The 17,416-nt window shown below is 48.3% G+C and overlaps 1 protein-coding gene and 1 long non-coding RNA gene across 2 annotated transcripts in view; one reads left to right on the top strand and one right to left on the bottom strand.

Moving 5' to 3' along the window:
• Window positions 1-17,416, bottom strand: part of ZNF469 (zinc finger protein 469) — a 247,373-nt gene that overhangs the window by 182,040 nt on the left and 47,917 nt on the right. The window lies entirely within an intron of this gene.
• Window positions 348-13,754, top strand: LOC123330229. The gene is made up of 4 exons (XR_006545968.1): window positions 348-489; window positions 690-811; window positions 13,141-13,231; window positions 13,614-13,754. It is a non-coding gene; the product is annotated as an uncharacterized LOC123330229 (long non-coding RNA).

Below are 17,416 nucleotides of genomic sequence, written 5' to 3'. Positions count from 1 at the left end.
GATGATGGCTACGTGGAAGCCGAGCATGTGTCCCCCAGCTTCACATGCACACGGACTCCGCACAGGCGGGAGGTCATCCTCTGTGTGGTCAGGTCTGCCCCTCAGGGTCTCAGGACCACAACGCCCAGGGGCAGAGAGGGTCCTGAGGTGCAGCCTTTGCATCTGGTCGGCTTGCTCCCAGGACAGCCCTGGCACCACTGGATCCACACCCCGACTTCTGGGGACCGCACTTTAGCTGTCCCCATCCCAGCCCTGTCTCCAGCTCTCCTCAGGTCACGTGATCTGATCTGACCAGCTCCCAGAATGGCCACATGATCCAGCCCATCAGAGCATCTGTCACATGGTCTTGGGGACTGGTCCAGAGGGCAGTGGCCCAGATCAGGCCCTCGAGATGAGGTCCTGGGACCTGGCTGGAAGCCCTGGAGAAAGGCGCTCACGCACATGGAGGTGTGACAAGAACCTTCCAGAGGCCACCCTGACGCCATGAGGGTAAACTTCTCAGTTCCTCAGCAGGGGGGTGCCGGGCTTCCCTGAAATGTCCCCCTCCCCGCCGGGGGCCTGGGCATTGCTGTCCTGCCTTCCAGCCTTTCCCTTCTGCCACACACAGGGCTTATAACCATAAGCACCACTGGCTGGGCAACCTGGGGCAAATCGCTCACCCCCTCTGAGCCTGTCCTTCCTCTGTCCAGGAAGGAGTGCAGCTGCCTGACCCCCTCATGGGTACCTGGGAGGGTCAGAAGGTCATGAACTCTCCAGGCAAGGCCAGAGCCCATGGAAGCCCCTTCCAGCCAGAGAAGACCAGCAAATGGAGGTGAGCCCCTGGCCACATGTAGGGGATAGGACTGGGCCCAGGGGTGTCAGGCCCTAACTCCTCAACCTGAGGGTGCCACCCTTCAAGGCAAAGATGCTGCAGGTGTGAGTCAAGATCAGGTGCTCCTGGACGGCTGGGTGGGCCCTGAGTTCAGTCCCAAATATCCTTAAAAGAGGGAGGTGGAGGGAGAGATGATGCGCACGGAGGTGGCCGAGATGGAGGGACACGGCCTGGGGCCCCCAGGAGCCGACAGAGTCAGAAAGGAACCTCCCCTGGGCCTCTGGAGGGAGAAGGCCTTGCCACACCTTGATGGGGGCTCTGGACTCCAGGTCCATGAGGACAAATTTCTATCATCTAAAGCCCCAAGTTTGTGTTCCTTTGTAAAAGAGGCAAAAGGAAACTAATATTCCACGTAAGGCAAAGTATGACCACAGCAATGTGCCCCGTTTACATATTTATACACACTGGCTCCGGCTCAGGCAACCCCATCCCTCTCCTGGGCTCTGTACCAACCTCACCCTGGCCTCAACCCTAGCCCTGCCAAGTCAACAGAGATGCTTATAAAGCATAGTTCTGCTTGTGCTGCTCCCAGCCTTGAGCCTTCAATGGCTCCCTGCTGCCCTCAGGACAGTGACAAATCTCAAACACGCATCCTAGGGCGGTATGTGATCTCACGCTGCTCTGCTTCTCCAGCTCAGCCGCGCCTACCCTCCCTCCCACCCTCCCTCCTCCAGCTAATATAGACGCTTCTGTTCATCTCATGAACATCATCTCTTCTGCTCTGCAAATCAGTAGTATGAGGTGTGTAAACCATCCAGGGTGGAGCCTGGGGTGTGGAGGCTGTGGAAGGAAAAGGTGTCAGCGCTGGGCCAGCCGCTCCCTGGCAGATGCCCAAGGGTCCCCCTTTTCTCCTCTAAACTATGTCGACACTGGCCCTAAAATCAGCCTTCAAAGGTCTTCTCTGCTCTGAGTTCATACTAAGCAAAACGTTTCAGACCAAGGGGAAGAGAGAGACGCCTAGAAAAGAGGACGGTTTGGGCCTGATGTGTCCAGACTAGCTATATGTGTGGATTCAGAGCCCCCCTGTCCAATGCCTGGAGCCCTGTGTGAGAGTGCCCACCTAGCAGCACAAAACATCAAGATAAACAAGACAGGAAACTGAGGCAGGACAGGCAGGGCTGCGAGTTAGGATGGTGCCTGAGGCTCTCGAAGGTTCCCTGGAACCTGCTTCCCTCCTGGTTGGTTAGCATTTCTGTGGCTTCTTCTGCAGTAACACCAGTACAGGCAACAGTTCTGCCCAGCATCCCGCGCTGCTGCTGCTGCTAAGTCGCTTCAGTCGTGTCCAACTCTGTGCGACCCCATAGACGGCAGCCCACCAGGCTCCCCCGTCCCTGGGATTCTCCAGGCAATAATACTGGAGTTGGTTGCCATTTCCCTCTCCAGTGCATGAAAGTGAAAATGAAAGTGAAGTTGCTCAGTCGTGTCTGACTCTTCGTGACCCCATGGACTGTAGCCTACCAGGCTCCTCCGCCCATGGGACTTCCCAGGCAAGAGTACTGGAGTGGGTTGCCATTGCCTTCTCTGTGCAGCAGCCCTGCATACAGCAGAAGTACAATAAATCTGTGTTGAGCAGATAAGCGCACCCAGAGAGGAGTCTCGGCCGGGGCAGGCACACCAGTCCGCGTGGCCCAACGTCCCTCCTTAAGTCCAGCTCCTCCCTGCCTCCACGAGACCTCTGCACCCTGCCCACCACCTGGGAAGGACATGCTTGTCCTTCTGGTGCTGCTTTGAGAAGTGCGTTCAAAATGTCGCTGCTGTCAGAGGTGACGGGACAGGTACGTAGCTGAGAAGGTTCGACAAACATACAACTCAAGTCGTGCCCCCGCCCACTCCTCACCGGATCTTATCCACATGTGCTTGCTGAACCTCCAGAGAGTCTAAAATGCGTTGCTGTGTACGCAGTGCCCTTCAGTGTTTTTAACAGCACACACTCGCCTCATCAGTGAGAAGGTTTGGGAAAGATGGGTCTTCCTTTTCAGAGGCGAAGTTTGCGATCACACACACGAGTATGCGTAGAGGCTGCTGGTGAGACAGGACATGGAGTCCCTGCACCAAGGAGTTGAGGGGCTAGGCCAGCACTTCTCAAACTCTGGCACACACAGGAGCCACCCGGGGTCTTTCTAAAATGTGGACTCTCATGCAGTGGGTCTGGGCAGGGTGAGCGCCTGCATCTCTAACAGGGCCCCCAGGGAGGCGGAGGCCAACCTGGGACAAGCATCAGTGACCCCACCTCCTGGACCAGAAGCTCTGGGATTGGGATCCGTGCTTAACGAGCCTCCAGGTGTTCTGATGCTCTGGCAGTTTAGAGCACGGAGGGTCAAGACCCTGTTTGGCAGGAGTCTGCCCAGAGCTGTCACCTCCTCCTTCCTGCACACGACAGCATCATTCAAGAAGAACACAATGTTCTGCCCAGTCACACAGCCTCAGAGTCCTTCTCAGCACAGCAGCCTGGGCAACCCCTGGGAGTCAGCGCTCTGGATGACGGTCTCCCACGATGTCACAGACGCTTCAGGATGACATGGGAGCTTTGGGGAGTGGTGTTTGGGGTGGGGGAGGTGTCACCGAATTGGGGAAACAGGAACAGACACTGGGAGGGTGGGGGATAGGGGGCATTCTCAGTCCAACGAGGTGGGCCCTCTGGGTGGGGTAGCGGCCTGGGCAAAAGCGGGGGTGGTGGCAGGGGGTAATGAATGCTCATGGTTTGCACGGAAACAATGAGTGTGAATCAGCTTCGGGCCAGACCAGAGTTGCTGAGTGGAAACGGGGTCACAGAAGGAGGAATGGAGGGAGAGGCTGAGCCCAGCGGGCTGGAAGCCGCGGTCCCAGCAGGAAGGTCTGGGAAACAGACCCCAGCAGCCGCCCTCGTCCCTGCATCTCTGCCTAGGCCCCTTCCCGAGACCCTCTGCAGAGAAGAGGGACCAGGGACCTCACGGGAGGAGGAGAGAGAGGATGGGTGAGGTTTGAGTCACTCCAAGATAAACACCCAGAGAAACCAAAAAAGTCGGGACCGATTACATTAGCCATGGGAAAAAAATTAGCATTAGGCACTGCATTTTAATAAAGCATCTGTCTGGTTTTGATTTCACAGATGTAAAAAAAAAAAAAAACAAAAACAGGCAATCTGGAATTAAGTTGGACTACTTCAAACTTTCTATAAACCACATTTGGGATTTGCTCAGCATTTCTGAGGTTCAATTTACAGACTTCTTCAAGTCAAAATAACCCTAAATAAACTGTGGGGGGACATTGTCAGGGTCGTGATTCATAATCTGCTTCCACAAAAAGCACCCTCGGATGGAGTGAGGCAGACTTTCCTTTATCACTTTACCTGGCATCATCCAGACTTGTTCTAATTACAGAGAGGCTGTGAACTGCCGCATTTAGGGACCTGGAGGAGATTTTCCTTCCTGCAGTCAATACCATCTGCGAATTTATCAAGGAGAACTTGGTTATTAATAGAATGTGTGGGTTCTCGGGTTGAACATGAGTCTGCAGGGTGGTGCCGGGCTCTGTGTCCCCGGGGCATGGGCACAGAGGATGCTGGGACTTTGCGGACCCCGGCAAGACGGGAGAGGCTGTCAGCTTTGAGGGTCTTCATGGGCAATACCAGGCAAGGCCAGACCCTCTGGCGTCTACACCCCTCCACGTGCAAAGGCTTTTCTGCCAGCAGCTCTGGCCCCTCAGCTGTCTTGCTTGGGGCGGGGGGTGGGACCTCAGCAGGCGCTGACATTGAGCCAGACTCCCAACTGCCCCTCCTGGTGACAGAGGACACCCCCAAACCTTGCTGCCCCCAGGACACCCTCCCTTCCCTGGGCAGTCATGTGGACCATCCAGAGTCCAGTGTCCCTGAGGGTTCCTCTGATCAGCTGCTGCTCTGGATCCCACCCCATCACGGTCACAGGCTGCTTCCTCGAGTCCTCTGGCCGACACTATGATGGTTCGGCCCTCTCAGAGAGGGCAGCTCACTTCCCTCCGTCCTTTTCTCAGGAGAGGAGACAGGCAGGTGCAGCTCCTGCACCCTGGCTGGCACGTTTGAGCAGCCGACCCCGTCTGGACTGAGCTACCATCTGCAGGGAGAAGACGGACCCCTGCCACGTTTTGGGGGACTGCAGCTCGCACTTATTGTTCAGAGCTCTTGTCTGACTCTTCAGCCCTCTGGTGCTTTCCAGCAGAAGAGGCTGGTGCCAAAAACAACTCTGCAGCCCGTGACCCAAGCCTGGCTCACCTCCCTGCAAACATGTCGCCTAGGAGAGCCAGGGGGTGGGGCAGCCCAGACCCTCCACGCTTGCTACCAGGGCCAGCCGGGGAAGAGCAGCTATTGTTTTCAGAGGCTTCTGGAAAAGCATACAGCCTCCTGTTGCGGGCTGATTTATAAGGAGAGGGGAAAACAGGCCAAGTTTGCATACCCATCAGCATGACCCAGTCTGACAATGCCAGTGTCCCAGCAGGAAAGAGATGCCCCTGGATGTGGGGCCTGGGGTGGGATCTGGTCCTCCCAGGAGGAAGGTCACTGGGCCAACCGGGGCTCCTCTTCCTGGGGCCTCTGTAATCTAAGATGCTGCTGCATTATCGTCACCAAAACAACAAAGAGCAACCACATCTACTGCGGGGTGGGGGGTGTGTTCACAGTGTAGTAGTCAGGACACTCCGGCTGTCTCACTCCCCAAGGGCAACCCCAGGGAGTGTGCCTTGTGCATGCATGAGTGTGTGCATGTCTGCGTAAGTGAGCGTATGTTTCCTGTGTGTGCAAGAGTCCCAGTGCAAACCCAGCCAAGGCAGGCAGGAACCAAGGGCCAGCGAGGTGTCCCCGAACACAGCCATCAGAGCACTTGCTTAACGAGAAGACGATGGGAACAGCATCACTGGGTCTAATGCCTGTGGCACTCTCCACACACCCGTGAACACCGTCTTTGTGGTCCTGGGGTTTTTTCTTTCATCGCTGGTCATTTTGCTTGTATAAACAGTGGCGCCTTATTGCAGACTTGAGAGGTGCCCGCAACCTGAGATGGGGAAATGACAGGGTGTCAGCCCCACCCGTGGCCCAGCAGAGGAAACTGAGACCATGTGGCCAAGAAAAATTGCCTTTTCCTTTCCTCTCCTGCTAAAATAGCTTTCCAGTTGGCTGCACCTTTGGGGGGAATGGCAGAAAAATATGTTAAATAGCCGATTCCTCCAATTTTCCAAAGGGACCTTTCGCGCACGGTCTTCGCTCTCACCCTGTGCTGCTGGGAGACCCGGGCCCTTTGCCCCCATGCCGCCAGGTCAGGGACACACCAGGCTACAGAGCAGCCAGGATGGCCTGAGGGCAGGATGGGGAGCAGGCCTCTTGGAGATGGAGCTCTGTTAAGGAAGTGGAAGCAGTCACAGGGACACACAGCTCTCCTGATGGAGGAGGAAGCACCACCACCTGGCTCGGGGTCTTCCCGGCTGTGGACAAGAGATGGAGTCAGGTGACACTCAAACACCAGCTCACTGGCATCTGCTCTCCCAGCACATCCGTCACTGTGTCAGCCGCCAGCAACCACCGCCTGCCTGGGTTACTTAACCATTTCTTGTTCCGGCCCCAGTTTTCACTAAGCCTTTCTCTGTGGCTGCACCCGGCACAGGGGCACCACAAGGAGGAGTCCTGTTTCCCATGTGGCACCTTGTACGCCCAAGGTTCAAGAACTGGGCCGGAGAGGGGGCAAGAGGGTTGGCATCTTCACAAAAATGAGTTTGCTTAGTCATGGGTGAGCTGTTGGGATAACATCAGTTGGATAAATCCTCAGACGCTGGGTCCCTTCCCAAATGCTGCTGACCTCTGACCCTGTGCTGGAAAGCCCCAGAAGATGCATGGAGCCAGTGAGGGACGTGTCACTGGGCAAGGGTGGGGGCAGGCCGGCCAGCCTCACCTCCCTGACCCACTGGAGAGGCGAAGGCAGGAAGGAGCAAGAGAGAACCTTTGCCTCCACTGCTCAGCTTCTCCCGGCAAGGCTGCTCCTTCCCTCTGGCCTCTGGAGGGGTTGCCTCTCTGCGTGGAGCATCTCCTCCCATCCAAGTCCATGGGGTCCCCTCTACCTGTGGGATGCCTTTCCTGCCCTCCTCAAATAGACAGGAGGGCTGCCATGATGGGATCCTCTTTTCTTTGAGCACCTACCACAGAGGTCCCATGCTACTGGCTTATATGTTATAACTCTGGTTTCCTGGGGCATAACTTATACACGGTCAATTTTGCCCTTTCCAGATGCACAGTTGGATGAGTTGGCAAGTATTTCTGGTGAGGCTACCCCACCACAATACAGACATAAAACCCTTGCTCCTTGACTACCCTAAAAGCCTTTGACTGTATGGATCACAAGAAACTGTAGAAAATTCTTAAATAGATGGGAGTACCTGTCTCCTGAGTTCTTTACTTGTCTCCTGAGAAACCTGTATGTGGGTCAAGAAGTAACAGAACCAGACACGGAACAACGGACTGGTTCAAGATTGGGAAAGGAGTATGACAAGGGTGTATATTGTCACCCTGCTTATTTAACTTATATGCAGGACACATCATGTGAAATGCTGGACTGGGTCAATCACAAGCTGGATCAAGACTGCCAGGAGAAATAACAACCTCAGATATGCAGATGATACCACTCTAATGGTAGAAAGTGAAAAGGAACTGAAGAGTCTCTTGATGAAGGTTAAAGAGGAGTGTAAAAACGCTGACTTGAAAGTCAACATTAGAAAATGAAGATCATGGCATCCAGTCCCATCACTTCATGGCAGACAGAAGGGGGAAAAGTGGAAGCAGTGACAGATTTTATTTTCTTGGGTTCCAAAATCACTGTGTATGGTGACTGCAGTCATGAAATTAAAAGGCGCTTGCTACATGAAAGGAAAGCTATGACAAACCTAGACATCATATTAAAAAGCAGAGACATCAGTTTGCCAACAAAGGTTCATATAGTCAAAGCTATGGTTTTTCCAGTAGTCATGTACCAATGTGAGAGCTGTACTATAAATAAGGCTGAGTGGCAAAAAATTGATGCTTTCGAACTATAGGGCTGGAGAAGACTCTTAAGAGTCCCTTGGACTGCAAGGAGATCAAATCAGTCAATCCTAAAGGAAATCAAGAATACTCATTGGGAGGACAGAAGCTGAAGCTGAAGCTCCAATATTTTGGCCACCTGATTCGAAGAACTGACTTATTGGAAAAGATCCTGATTTTGGCAAAGGAGAAGGGGGTGGCAGAGGATGAGATGGTTAGATAGCATCACCGAGTCAATGGGCATGAATTTAAGCAAACTACAGGAGATAGTGGAGGACGGAGGAGCCTGGCAGGCTATAGTCCATGAGGCCACAAAGAGTCGGACACAACTTAGTGACTAAACAACAACATTAGAGGCTAAAGTTCTTTTTGACTCCTAATTACCACCGTTTTTCTTAAAAAAATAAATAATGGATGCTAAATGCTTTTTCCATATATTTGAGGTGATCGTGTGGTTTTCTCTTTTAGACCACTGACATGGTAAATCACATTAATTTGTTCCAAAATGCTGAACCAGTCTTGTATCCCAGGGTAAACAGAACTGGAGGTGATGTGTCACTCATTTCATATACTGTTGGATTTGATCTGCTAGGGATATTGATCTGTAGTCTTCTTTACTTGCAATATCTTTGTCTGCTTTTGGTATCAGCATTATTCTGGGGTCATAAATTGAGTTGGGAAGTGTTCCCTCATCTCCTATTTTCTCGAAGAGTTTGTGTAGAAGTGAAATTGCTTATATCTTAAATGTTTGGTAGAATTCGCCAGCTACTAGCTACCTAGTCCTAGAGTTTATTTTTGTAGGAAGATGTTTAAGTAGGAATTAAAACTTTATACAGAGCTGTTTGTGTTATCTAATTCTCTTTTAGTGAACTTCAATACTGAGTGTGATTCAAGAAATTTGTTCATTGATTTCATAAATTCACTGTCATAAAGGTTAATATTCTCTTATTGTCCTTATTATTACAGTTTATGTCTATAGGCTCTGTAGCGATGTCCCTCTTTCATTTTGGATACTGGTAATTGTGACTGCTCTCTTTTTTGCCTTGATCAGTCTGGCTAAGGCTTTTCAATTGCTGTTTTGCTTAAAGAACCAGCTTTTGATTTTGTTTATTTTCCTCTATTATTTTTCTGTTTCCAAGTCCATTGGTTTCTGTTCTTATCTTTATGGTTTCCTTTCTTCTGCTTACTTTGAATTTATTGTGTTCTTTTTTCTAGGCTCTTAATGGGTAGCTTATTGGTTAGATTATTGCTTCGAGACCCTTCTTCTTTACCAATGTGTATGCCTAATGCTATAAATTTTCCTCTAAGCACTGCCTTACCAGTATCCTATAAACTGTGATACGTTGTACTTTCTTTTCTGTTCAATTAAATTATTTTCTAATTTCTCTTTTGATTTTTTGACCCACGCATTACTTGAAAGTTTATTGTTTAATTTCCAATGTTTGGAGTTACATATTAGTGATTTTTAGTTTAATTCTGGCCAGACAATATTCTTCACATAACTTTAACTTCTTTTAAATTTGTTAAGATTTTGTTTCATGGCCCAGCATACTCTGTGAATGTTCCATGTGTACTTGTAAAAAATGTGTACTCTGCTGATATTGGGAAGACTGTCCAATAAATGTCAAGTAGATCAACTTGGATGATATTAAGATTTCTATTAATATATCCTTACTGATTTTCAGTCTACTTGTTTCATAACTTACAGAGAGGCATATGAAGTCGCCAACTATGTTTGTGGATTTTTCTTTTTCTACTTTACTTTTTGTTTCATGTGTGGGTGTGGGCACATTTATAGTGTTACGTTTTCTTGTAGAATAACACTTTTGTTACTATAAAATGTCCCTGTTCATCTCTGGCAATTTTCCTTGTTCTGATGTTTCCTCTATATGATGTTAACATCTTTGCCCCAGCTTTCTTTTGATTTGCATTTTCATGGTATATCTTTCTCTGTTTACTTTCCATCCATCCACCTATGTTTCTGTGTTAAATAATTTTTCTTGAGAAAGCACATCAGTTCAGTTCAGTTGCTCGGTCGTGTCCACATAGTTGGAGAAGGCAATGGCACCCCACTCCAGTACTGTTGCCCGGAAAATCCCAAGGATGGAGGAGGCTGCAGTCCATGGGGTCGCTAAGAGTCAGACACAACTGAGCGACTTCACTTTCACTTTCCACTTTCATGCATTGGAGAAGGAAATGGCAACCCACTCCAGTGTTCTTGCCTGGAGAATCCCATGGATGGAGAAGCCTGGTAGGCTGCAGTCCATGGGGTCGCACAGAGTCAGACATGACTGAAGCGACTTAGCAGCAGCAGTCCACATAGTTGGGAAATATTTTCTTATACAATCTTATCATCTCTATCTTTTCATTGGGAAGTTGAATTTAAATCTATCATCTTACTAATAATTTTTCAATTTGTGTTATCTGTTCTTTTAAAAATGTTGTCACTATTTTCTTCCCTCTATTGGATTGAGTATTTTTTTATGATTCCATCTCACCTCTGCTGTAGTCTTATTGATTATATCTCTCCTTTTCGTTTTTAGTGGTTGCTTAAAATATCTAACTTTAACGTATGTCTGTCTTCACACTTCACATCCGGTGAAATAACTTTACAACAGTATATATGCTCTCATTTCCTCTTTCCATCTTTTGTGCTTTGTTGTCATACATTCACTTTGACATGCTATAAACCCCACAAAACAGTGTTATAATCTTTGCTTCAGCAAAGGAGAAAAGGAAAGATATAAACATCTGAATGCAGAGTTCCAAAGAATAGCAAGAAGAGATAAGAAAGCCTTCTTCAGCGATCAGTGCAAAGAAATAGAGGAAAACAACAGAATGGGAAAGACTAGAGATCTCTTCAAGAAAATCGGAGATACCAAAGGAACATTTCATGCAAAGATGGGCTCGATAAAGGACAGAAATGGTATGGACCTAACAGAAGCAGAAGATATTAAGAAGAGATGGCAAGAATACACAGAACTGTACAAAAAAGAGCTTCACGACCCAGATGATCACGATGGTGTGATCACTGACCTAGAGCCAGACATCCTGGAATGTGAAGTCAAGTGGGCCTTAGAAAGCAGCACTATGAACAAAGCTAGTGGAGGTGATAGACTTCCAGTTGAGCTATTCCAAATCCTGAAAGATGATGCTGTGAAAGTGCTGCACTCAATATGCCAGCAAATTTGGAAAACTCAGCAGTGGCCACAGGACTGGAAAAGGTCAGTTTTCATTCCAATCCCAAAGAAAGGCAATGCCAAAGAATGCTCAAACTACTGCACAATTGCACTCATCTCACACGCTAATAAAGTAATGCTCAAAATTCTCCAAGCCAGGCTTCAGCAATATGTGAACCGTGAACTTCTGATGTTCAAGCTGGTTTTAGAAAAGGCAGAGGAACCAGAGATCAAATTGCCAACATCCGCTGGATCATGGAAAAAGCAAGAGAGTTCCAGAAAAACATCTATTTCTGCTTTATTGACTATGCCAAAGCCTTTGACTATGTGGATCACAATAAACTGTGGAAAATTCTGAAAGAGATGGGAATACCAGACCACCTGATCTGCCTCTTGAGAAATCTGTATGCAGGTCAGGAAGCAACAGTTAGAACTGGACATGGAACAACAGACTGGTTCCAAATAGGAAAAGGAGTACATCAAGGCTGTATATTGTCACCCTGCTTATTTAATTTATATGCAGAGTACATCATGAGAAACGCTGGACTGGAAGAAACACAAGCTGGAATCAAGATTTCCAGGAGAAATATCAATAACCTCAGATATGCAGATGACACCACCCTTATGGCAGAAAGTGAAGAGGAACTAAAAAGCCTCTTGATGAAAGTGAAAGTGGAGAGTGAAAAAGTTGGCTTAAAGCTCAACATTCAGAAAACAAAGATCATGGCATCCGGTCCCATCACTTCATGGGAAATATATGGGGAAACAGTGGAAACAGTGTCAGACTTTATTTTTCTGGGCTCCAAAATCACTGCAGATGGTGACTGCAGCCATGAAATTAAAAGACGCTTACTCCTTGGAAGGAAAGTTATGACCAACCTAGATAGCATATTCAAAAGCAGAGACATTACTTTGCCAGCATAGGTTTGTCTAGTCAAGGCTATGGTTTTTCCTGTGGTCATGTATGGATGTGAGAGTTGGACTGTGAAGAAGGCTGAGCGCTGAAGAATTGATGCTTTTGAACTGTGGTGTTGGAGAAGACTCTTGAGAGTCCCTTGGACTGCAAGGAGATCCAACCAATCCATTCTGAAGGAGATCAGCCCTGGGATTTCTTTGGAAGGAATGATGCTAAAGCTGAAACTCCAGTACTTTGGCCACCTCATGTGAAGAGTTGACTCATTGGAAAAGACTCTGATGCTGGGAGGGATTGGGGGCAGGAGGAGAAGGGGACGACAGAGGATGAGATGGATGGATGGAATCACTGACTCGATGGACGTGAGTCTCAGTGAACTCCGGGAGTTGGTGAAGGACAGTGAGGCCTGGCGTGCTGCGATTCATGGGGTCGCAAAGAGTCGGACATGACTGAGCGACTGATCTGATCTGATTGAGATATAATTCACCTGCATAAGATTCACCCATTTAAAGTGCACACAGAGTTCCAAAGGCCAGAGGTTCTCAAACCATGTCAGAATCACGTGGAGGGCTCATTAAAAGCAGATGGGCGGGCCCCTCCCTCACCCTGGAGTTTCTGATCCAGCAAATCTGGGGTAGGGCCCGAGACTCTGCATTTCTAACAAGTTCCCAGGGATGCTGGTGCTCTTGGCCTGGGGCTACCCACCCATCCTGTGAGAATCACTGCTATAAACAAAATTACAAACACAGGTTATCAACCTAATTTGAATGATGATATATCATCCATATTGGGAAGATGGGGAGAGACGGGTTGGAGTTTAAAGGGAAAATCCTGATGGTCAGTAAGTGGTCCAATCCAGTGGGTCTGTGGGGACCCGACACTTGACTGTGAGAGAGAAATGGCATGCTCCGGTGACAGTGGTCAGCACCATCTGTTTGGCCAAAGCAAGCCTGCAATTCTAACCCAACAATTACTTTTAATGAATGAATGCATCTTCCTCCTCCTTTTCCCCTGATGTGGTCCATCTCCTCTTCAAGAAAATCTGACATGGGGAAAGCTAAGTCTACCCAAAATATTAGTTAGCCAATGAATATCTGTTTTTCGAAACTTTTTTTTTTTTTAGCCTTACCAACATAGCAAGTCTAAACACTTCCTTTAAAAACAGATTCCAGGGTATACTGAAGACAGGCAGCATGGTGACAGAAGTTCATCGCACACACTACTGTTTGGTGGCAAACTGAGGAGTCCCCTTGAGGGTAAGAAGCAGGCATCAGCACCGTGGGAAGGGCCTGGCCCATCATCTGAGCAGGTGCCTCTCAGATGGCACAGCTCCTCTCACCCCTGCCTTCAGAGCCCAGTCCATAACCTGCTGCACCCTCTCCCTCCCCCAATTCTCATAGCTCACCCCGAGCCCTTTGTTCCAGAGCCCCCCAAACCTTCCCTCTCCCTTCTTGCAGCTGTCACTGCCCCACATCTGGGGATAGTCTTTCCCTCCCAGCTCCACTTCTGCATCTTGGGACAGAGGGAGGGGGCAACAGGGCAGTCTCGGCGGTTCAGTCAATGGAACAGGATTGAAAAGTCACAAAACTCCTAGGAGAGACAAAAAAGTGTCACATTCCCTTGTGGCCTACATTACAGACCGAGGAGCTTCCAGAAGCTGTGGATCACAAGAGTCAACCCACCCGTAAGAAGTGAGCCAGGCAGCGGTTCAACTGTGGAAAGAATTCGGTAAGCAAGTTTCACTTCACTGCAATAAAGAAGCCTGACTGCATCCTGATGGTGACTGGCCTTGGTAGGAGGAGTGGAAGCGGGGTATGAGGGCATATGCCCAGGCTGCCTGGGGCGCCCAGTGCCAGGATGAAGAACTGACCTCCCTGCTTCCAGGGTAACTGTAGAACATGGCGCTTCCTGTCAAGCTAGTATTCTGATTTCCATAGACTCACATGGCAAGAAAAACAATGGGGAATGAGGCTGGGGAGAAGGGAGAGGAAAATAGGGGAAGAGGAAATTCCACAAGTTACAAAAAGTTGGACCCCTCCATCCCTCAATAAATAGTGTTTTAATTTGTTGTGATTAATGCAACGTTTCGTTTAGTTATGAAAGTTGGGCACACGGTATGTGTGGTTTGGCAAATGCGTTTAACTTAGCCCCCCCTTAATCCACTCCCACTTTCTCCTTCTCTCCCCGGCACCCCTTCTCCTTTTAACCCAGATGAGTGAAGGAATAAATTAGTCCGGAAATGTTTCTGCTCCAATAAAACATTATCACCTGTCAATCACCAGATAAGTACAGGGAAGGCCTCTCCTTTGCTTTGCCATTCCTATGGCCTCGGAAAAGCTCACCCAGTTCCAAAATTAGACCTTCTTTGCCACATGCCACATGGGAACGAGCCACTCCCCATTCTGCCAGAGCTTTCAGGGTCATGCATGAGAACCCATCATTTCATCATCCATGGTTCACATAACATATCTCATGTAACATCTGTCTGGATCTGACTCTTTTTTTCCAAAACCACTTTCTACCCAAATTTACTACAAAAACAGATGAGTAAGCAAGACGATGTGCTGGTCATTTGCGAGTTTTGATAGATGCTCAGATGGCCTTCGGGCTGGCAGGTCATGGAATGACCTCCAGCAGGCAGCTCAGAAGCCCACCAGGGGTCAGAGACACAGTGACAGCTGTACAGCATGTCCCCACCTTAGTATTTCCCTCAGCTATTGTCTTAAGTTCCAAGTTCAAGACATTTTGGAGCAGGACCTGCTCTCCTAGTGTGTGGTGAGAGAGTGACGCGTGGACCCCCTGCACTGACTCAGGGCACACTGCCTCCGCTGCCCCAGGTTCTGTTGGAGAGAGTTTGGGGAGTGTTTGGAGGGTACTGCGTATGCCTGGGCCTGCCCCTTGGCGTGCCAGAACAAATCTTCTCCAGTGCTTCTGCACCCTGAATGACAGGACACCAGCTCCCCAGCCCGCTCCCTCGATGGCCCGGGTCCATTCATCACGTTCTCTCTACTGCATCTCTGGGTCCTCAGAGAGAAATGCCAGCTGTGTCAGTTCACCCAAAGGCAAGTGCGCCCGGGTGGACCACAGGCAGCCCTGCATGATGACACAAGCGCTCGTGCAGCCTGGTCCTCGAAACAAAGGGTCCCAGCAACTGTGAGCGAGTCGCACCTAATGCCGGGCGCCAGAAATCCCCAGCCCACCAAGCACAGACCCGCTCACCCCCAGGCATCAGGAAGGCAGCCTGCATAGCAGGAAGGGGGTGCATCTCTCAAAGGAAGACGCTCTGCTCCACTCCCAGCTCTACCACTTTCCAGCCGCCTGGTCCCCTCATGATCAGGAAACAGACTTTGTACGGTTTTAACCTTCTTCAATTTATTGAGGTCTATTTTATGGCCCAGAATCTAGTCCATCTGGATGAATTTTCCATGTGTGTTCTACTGTTGTTGGGTGGAATGTTCTGTAAATGCCAATCAGGTAAAGTTAATGATGATGTTTTCCAAGTGCTCTGTGTTGTCACTGATTTTCTACTTGTTGGGGGAGGGGGCTGTGATGCTTCCGGACGTGTCTGCTGTGCTGGGGTACAGTCTCCAGTCATCCATTCAAACACTCAGTTGTTGGGGGAGGGAGCTGTGATGCATCCATCCATGTCTGCTTTGCTGGGGTGCAGTCTCCAGTCTCCCAGTCAGATGCTCATCTGGGTGCTGCTCAGAACAGACTTTGCAGATGTGATTACAGACCCTAATCAGTTGAACTTTAAGTAGAGGAGATAATTCTGGGTGGGCCTGACTTAATTGGTCAGAGGACCTTAATAGCTGGGCTGAGGCTTCCCCAGGGAAAGAAGAAATTCCTCCTGTGAACAACAGCATTGGCCGTGTCTGCATACACGTCAAGTCACACTTGCTTTGCAGCCGCCACAACTGCATGACGGACTTCTCACCTGCTTGATACAGACACACTTTCTGCGAGTTCTGCTCCTCTGGCTGAACCCTGACTGAGCCCAGGGTACTGAAATTGCTGGTGATAATTGTGATTTTTCTATTTCTCCTTGCAGCTCTATCGGTTTTCACATCATATGTCTTGAAACTGTTAGTATACACATTCAACATTTGTGTCTTGATGAACTGATGCCTTTATCTTGGTGATGGACTTCTATGTACCTGGAAATACTCTTTGATATGAAATCTACCTTGTCTGGTGCTAGTGTGGCCACTGCAGCTTTCTACTGGTTAGTGTTAGCAAGGTACATCTTTTCCCATCCTCTTACTTTTAACCTATTTGTGGCTTCCTTTGCACTTCCTTTGCTGCACTTCTCTGCAGGCAGCATTTATTTGGGTCTTGCTTCTGTATCCCACCTTGCAATTTCTGTCTTCATTTTAAATGCTAGACAATTTATGTTTGATGTAATTATGATACAGTTGGGTTTAAATCTATCTTTTTGTTTTGGGTTTCTACTTGTTCCATCTCTTTCTTATTGTCACGCCTTCTTTGAGATTGATTTAGGGTTTTATTTTAATGATTCTCCTTTATCCCCACTATTGGCTTATTAGCCATACAGTAATTTTTAATTTTTACTGGCTGTTCCTAGAGTTTATAATATACCTCTTTAACTTATCACAACCTCCCTTCATATACTATTTTTCCATATCACATATGGTGTAAGAATCACTGAACAATATACTTCTATGCCTCCCTCCCATTCTTTGTGCTATTATTGTCAGAGATTTTACTTTCTTGCAAACTATAAACCCCAAAATACACTGCTATTATTCTTTATTTAAATGGTGAAATACCATTGCAAGAAATGTAAAAATAAGAAAAATATATCTTACATTTATCTATTTAATTACTGGGCTTCCCAGGTGGCTCAGTGGTAAGAATCTACCTGCCAATGCAGGAAACATGGGTTCAAGCCCTGGGTTGGGAAGATCCCCTGGAGAAGAATATGGCAACCCACTCCAGTTTTCTTGTCTGGGAAATCCCATGGACAGAGGAGCCTAGCAGGCTATAGTCCATGGGGTTGCAAAAGAGACACAACTTAGCAACTAAACAATGACAATTAAATTACTGAATTACTATTACTGGCCCACTTTACTGCTTTGTGTAGATCTAAATTTCCATTTGGATTTTTTTTTCTGCTAGAAGAACCTCCTTTAACACTGCTGTAAATCAGATTTGCTAACAGTGAATTCTATTGGTTTTTGTTTGTCTGAAATAGTCTTCATTTTATTTCCAATTCTGAATCATATTTTCATTGGCTAATAAAATCACTGTTGATGGTCCCCACCTCCATCAGCATTTAGTACTTAAAAGATGCTTCTCCATTGTTTTCTGGCTTGCATCGTTTCTGGCAAGGGGTCTGCTGTCCCTCCTACGGTTCTGCTCCTCTGTCCACAATGTGTCATTTTTATCTGGCTGCTTCTAAGATTTCTTTTTATTACTGG

This window comes from Bubalus bubalis, chromosome 18, assembly GCF_019923935.1.
Source record: "Bubalus bubalis isolate 160015118507 breed Murrah chromosome 18, NDDB_SH_1, whole genome shotgun sequence".
NCBI lineage: Eukaryota > Metazoa > Chordata > Mammalia > Artiodactyla > Bovidae > Bubalus > Bubalus bubalis.
The sequence above is the reverse complement of the archived record's forward strand: the minus strand, read 5'-3'. Positions and strand labels throughout refer to the sequence as shown.